The sequence below is a fragment of the Solanum pennellii genome, chromosome 8, assembly GCF_001406875.1.
Source record: "Solanum pennellii chromosome 8, SPENNV200".
In the NCBI taxonomy this organism is placed as follows: domain Eukaryota; kingdom Viridiplantae; phylum Streptophyta; class Magnoliopsida; order Solanales; family Solanaceae; genus Solanum; species Solanum pennellii.
Genome location: NC_028644.1, coordinates 48,562,088 through 48,567,770, shown reverse-complemented (window position 1 = coordinate 48,567,770; position 5,683 = coordinate 48,562,088).

Below are 5,683 nucleotides of genomic sequence, written 5' to 3'. Positions count from 1 at the left end.
CATACTATCTCCACCATCCCTAGGAGTAACTTCACGATTTTGAGGAGGGACATAGGGCTTATTCCTATCATTTCTGTTATCGTAGTTACCCCTGTTGAAGTTGTTGTCGCGGTTGTAGTTTCCATCTCGGACATAATGACCCTCACGGTTATAGTTACCATAGATTCGACCTTGGTTCCCTTGACCTTGGCGTCAATTATCCTGATTTGAACCTTGGGCGCTCGGTCGGAAACCCCCCGTCTTCTCATTTACTGCATAGGAGTCCTCCGCATAATAGCATACATCATTAGATGGTGGTTTTGGATAAGTAGTTGACTGCATTTATCTTTTCTGTACCCCCAGTGACATGTTTTAGTACCAACCCAAGCTCAGTTCTCATCTGAGCCATTTCTTCACGAATCTCATCTGTGGCTGGGTTGTGAGTGGACTACACTGCGAAGGTGTTTCTCCCGGTATCTGACTTCCTAGTTATCCAAGCTTTATTATTCCGGGAGATTTTCTCTAATTTTTCAGCAATCTCAGCATAAGGGCACTCCCCATAAGATCCACCTGCTATAGTGTCCAACACCGCTTTATTATTATCATCCTGTCCTCGATACAAGTATTCCTTCAGTGACTCATCATCTATACGGTGATTTGGGACACTTCTCAAGAACGAGGTGAATCTATCCCAAGAACTACTAACTGACTCTCCTGGTAGTGCCACAAAGTTGTTCACTCTGTCTTTGTGGTTTAGTTTCTTGTAGACCGGATAGTAGCATGCTAAGAAAACATCCCTTAGTTGGTTTCAAGTGAAAATTGAGTTGTACGGGAGTTCAGTGAACCATATAGCAGCCTATCGCGTCAGTGAGAGAGGAAACACTCTAAGCCCTATAACATCTAAGTCCAAGTCAGGCCTCCCTACACAGCTTTTACACACTGCCCTTACCTTAGCTATATGGGCATGTGGATCCTCAAAAGGTAGCCCTGAAAACAAACCTCTGGCAGTGAGCATTTGCATCAGGCTACTAGTTACCACAAAGGTGTGGCCTGTGGGTAGAGGAGGCAAGACAAGTGGCCCATCCGATTCTGCTATGTTATCATAGCCTCTGTAGTTTGCTTCGGGCCGTGGAACGGGATTTTGTCCCCTCTGTTGGTGTTCACCCGGAGCATCGGGTAACAACTGACCATGAACATCAACCGAAGCTGGGATGTTTTGGTTTGGATCATCATCATTGATTCCCAAGTTTCGATTCATGTTGCGTAGTGTACGCTCTAATTCGTGATCGTAGGGAAACAAGGGTTCTCTTCCTCTCCGTGTATTTGGCATACAAGGAGGTTGGTTGTGCACAAATCAAAAAGAATAAAACAAAGTAAAATCAAGAAAATATCAAGTAAACTATAGAACTAAGTTTAAGTTAATCTAAAAGCTACTCTCCCCGGCAGCGGCGCCAAAATTTGATACACTCAAACTTACTTCTCAAATAAGAAGTAAAGAGGTCGTGTCAAGTAAATAACCCAACTAGTGAGGTTGGGATCGTTCCCACGAGGAAAATAGTTTAGACTTAACTTTAACCTATTATTACTATTGTTCGGTCAATTACTTCCTTGGAAAGCAAAAACAATAAAAGGGGGGTTTCTATTTCTAAATGAATGAAAATAACTAACGAAATTGAAAGAGACACTTAACAGCTTCGAATGTTGGAGTTTAATCAATTAATCAAAGTAACTAGGGTTTACGTGTTCCCCACAGGTTCATAACTTGATAATTCTAACTATAACAATTCTTTCCTAGTATCTTGCATGCAAAGTGATAAGTTATGTATTTCTAAATCCTTGGTCCGGCATCTAGAAAATCTCACTCCGCACCTTGGTCGGGCTACGTGTGTTGCTATCCTAACCCTTATCTTTACCTCATATTAAACATCGTATTCGATATTTGACTAAGTTACCTCGTACCAATCAATACTAGCCTATTAGATAGTATACACTAAATCTATGTTGATAATTCTTTTCCTATTATCTACCTCCTTGGTCCGGCAAGTAGCATTAAGAAGAGTTCTAAAGATGGCCATCCGTTAAAAAGACTTCTAAGCGAAAGAATTATTAATATATGCAAGACACTATTCTAGAATTGTTATTTTAGCTAGGTTTTACCTCATTAAATGCCTATGGTTCCCACAACCCTAGTTATGAAGTTTAGTTACACATGGTCATAATCACAATATTCAAACATATTATATAAGAATTCATGTACTTACTTCAATGAGAAAGAGTAAAATCCGAAAGTTTGCTTGATTAATCAACAAAAATCACCAACAATCACTTGCAAGAATCTCAAAGTAATCAAGAATCTCACAAAAAGTCTAATGATAATCAAAAACCTCACCAAATAATCCAGAGTCTAACTAATAATACAGTGTCTAACCATAAGGTGTCTAACAATACGGTGTCTCACAATACGGTTTCTAACCTCAAAAACGAGGTTTTTCGAACTATTTATAGAAAATAAAAACCTAATTAAACAAGGATTCTATTTGCTGGAAATCTGTCAAAACGCGGCTGGGTCGACGGACCTCGCGACGGATCGTCGTGGTCACGACGGATCGTCATGGACTCCGTCGTCCCATACTTGTTCAGTTTCTTCTGCTGCTCTCTTCATTACCCTCAACGGCAAGTATGACGGATCGTCACATACACGACGGTACGTCGATGGTCTTCGTTTCACAACACGTAAACTCTTGGAATATGGGTACTGGGACTACTTCTCTGAACTTCATGACGAACCTGCAGGACGGACCGTCATAGACACGACGGACCGTCATGGACTTCGTAACCCCACACTTGGTCAGACTTCCCCATCTTCCTTCAGCAGCTGCACTACGCTGCCACCTACGGACCGTCACAAGCATGAAGGACCGTCACAAGCTCCGTAGGTGCTCTCGTCTGCATTTCTTCACTCGAAAACCTCCGCATTCATCTTTGGACAGATTTCCTGCAAATAAGGGGAAACTTATATAAAAATTAGCACAAAAAGGCTTTTGGACACACTAAACTTAAGGAAAAAGTATTAATAATACCGTGAAACCACGGTATATCAACACCCTCAACTTAAATTCGTTGTTTGTCCTCAAGGGACGCACTATGACTCAATACAAAATCTTTGTACAATAGTATCCATGTTTTATCCTTTGCAATCATTTGGCTATCAATCCCGACTAATCTCATCATATTTATGCATGCTATCACTATTAGGCTTGAATTATGTGGGATCAGAGCATGACACAGACTTACCATGCACTAACACCTATCCTCTTCACCGAGGTGCTAATATTTCCAGTATTGCAACTAGTGTCCTCACTTTCAAACAAAATCCTCATTTTTCACACAATGATTTCAGTTTGAGTATAAGGATTACTTTTCAACACTCGCTCTCAGAACAAATTCACGCTCATTCATACATATTGCCATAAGCTTGCCTTTATTTTCACTGCCTTAAGTTCACTATACAACCCTTAGGACCACGATAGGACTTTCTTAGCTTTTAACATAGGCTCAGGGTCAGGTAGGGTATATTTAGGTATACTTTAGTGACTTTTTGCCCTCCTTGACATATCGGCTAAACCTTCCACTTTCTATCATTTTATCTCGCCCAGTTTCTCATATTCTTTCACCTTGCTATTTTCTCTTCTTTCTTCATTTGTGTAAGTGACTCTCTTCTTTTCTTGCTTTTATTTCTTGTATATTTTTCTTTTTCTTTACTTTTCTTTCAACTAATTTTTGAGTCACTTTACTTTTGTTCTTTCTCTCTCTTTTGTTCTTTCAACCCCACTTTCCAGAGTATTCCTCATAATAGCCACCCTCAACTCATGGCTTTGCCATGAGTCAAAGTACACAATACCCAAAGTTGGGTCAGGGCCATAAAGAAGGTTGTTTACTGCATTAGCCACCCTCAACTTATGCTTTTGGCATAAGCTGAGGTGCACATGTCCAAGGAGGGACCAGGGCCAACACATTATTCCCAGAAAAGATCAGTTGGGGTGAAAAAGAAAGGTCTAATTTAAGCTCAGATCATTTGGATGAAATAAGGATAAATTTCATTTGGTTTTCTTTTATTTAGGCTAAAAATGGGCTACATTTAATAAGGGCCTATGATCTTTTCCTAATTGTCTATTACAGCTTACTTTTAGCAGGACTAACCAGGCAAGTTCTAGCTCAGTACAAATAGTGGACTATTCAAATTTTCCTCACACTCACTTGACATCTCATCACTATACCAGATTATCAGACACCTAGTTCGAATTTAAGACTTAGGGTAATGCAATGGTGTAACTCTATTTCATGCTTAGAGCCACACAATTATCAGTTACTATGCCTAGTCATGCATTATTTTCCAGTTTATCAGGATATCATTTTAGCCATCATGCTCCAGAATTAAACTATGTACAAAAGATATAAACATGCCGGTTCAACAGAAAAAGTAATCAGTCTTTTGTGGAAAAAGAACACAGGCAAGAAAACCCCAAAAGAGGATAGTGAATTGGGCTACTCAGACTTCACCCTAGCACTCACTTTCCATTTACCCCACCCCCAAAAAAAAGTCATGCAATTGTCCCCAATGCATAAAAAATTAAAATACTAGAGTGGTAGGTGAAGCAAACCTGAGGCGCAAAGCGCCGACGATCAGCAAGCTTGTGGGTCCGATTCCCCGGAACCCACTTCCTCTGTAATTTGGACACCCTCAGTGGTGTCCTCAGCAACAACAGCACTATCAGCAGTGCCTCCTGCTATCTCCACAGTTCGGGAGCTAGACGCCCCAGCCGCTAACTCTCCTGCTCTCATCTGGTGCGCCTCCTCCTCAGCAAGCGAGGCTCTCCTCGCAGCCTCCATCTCACGACGCTCCTTCTTCCTTGCTCGCGCCTCATCCTCCGTTCGACCCCTACGCCTCTTGGTATTCTCTCGAGGGGGAAGTGGTGGAATCTCTGAGGTGGCTAATAGGGCCGCCAACACTGTGTCTTCAGCAGGCTCGACAGAAGGGGCCTCAGACTCAGGCACCCTAGCCTCTAAGATCGTGTCAATATCTGCGCGAAGACTGTCGACCGCAGCCTGGAGAGTCGACACATCCACCAGAGGAGCTGGCCGGGCTAGCACCCGCAATTCAAAAGCGTCCAAGCGCTGGTGAACCTCAGCGATCTTCCGCTCTGTATGCTGGACCATTTTCCGCTCCAAGCGCTCTTCTGCCTCGGTAATAGACCTCTGCATCCACAGCTGGATATGATGCAGAAGTGTAGCCATTTGCGCCTCTAATTTTTTTACCCTACCAAGCAGGACCAGCGCAGGAAGAGGGGCTGTGCGAGAGGAGCTCGGGGCAGTGCTACTACCCGGGATAGACTCGACCGGGGTAGTGTCAGTGGACGCCGCCTGCGTAGCCGTGCGGGCCTGGGCTACCGTATCAGCCAGATCGTTAGCAAGTGGGGGAAGCTCTGGACGGGGCCCTCTGCGTGGAGCCAACTCATTGGCCTCATCTCCGATGAGGCCAACATCAACAGTGCCCTGCGGGGTCTTGAACTGATCAACGTGCCATATAGGCACACCTGCGTACCTGCAGAGAGAAAAGATCTTGCACGGGAAAGGGTAAGTAGTTGTGACCTTAAAAGTCCTCTCGTGCATGACTGCCTGTAGAAGCCACGCGAAATCCACCTCG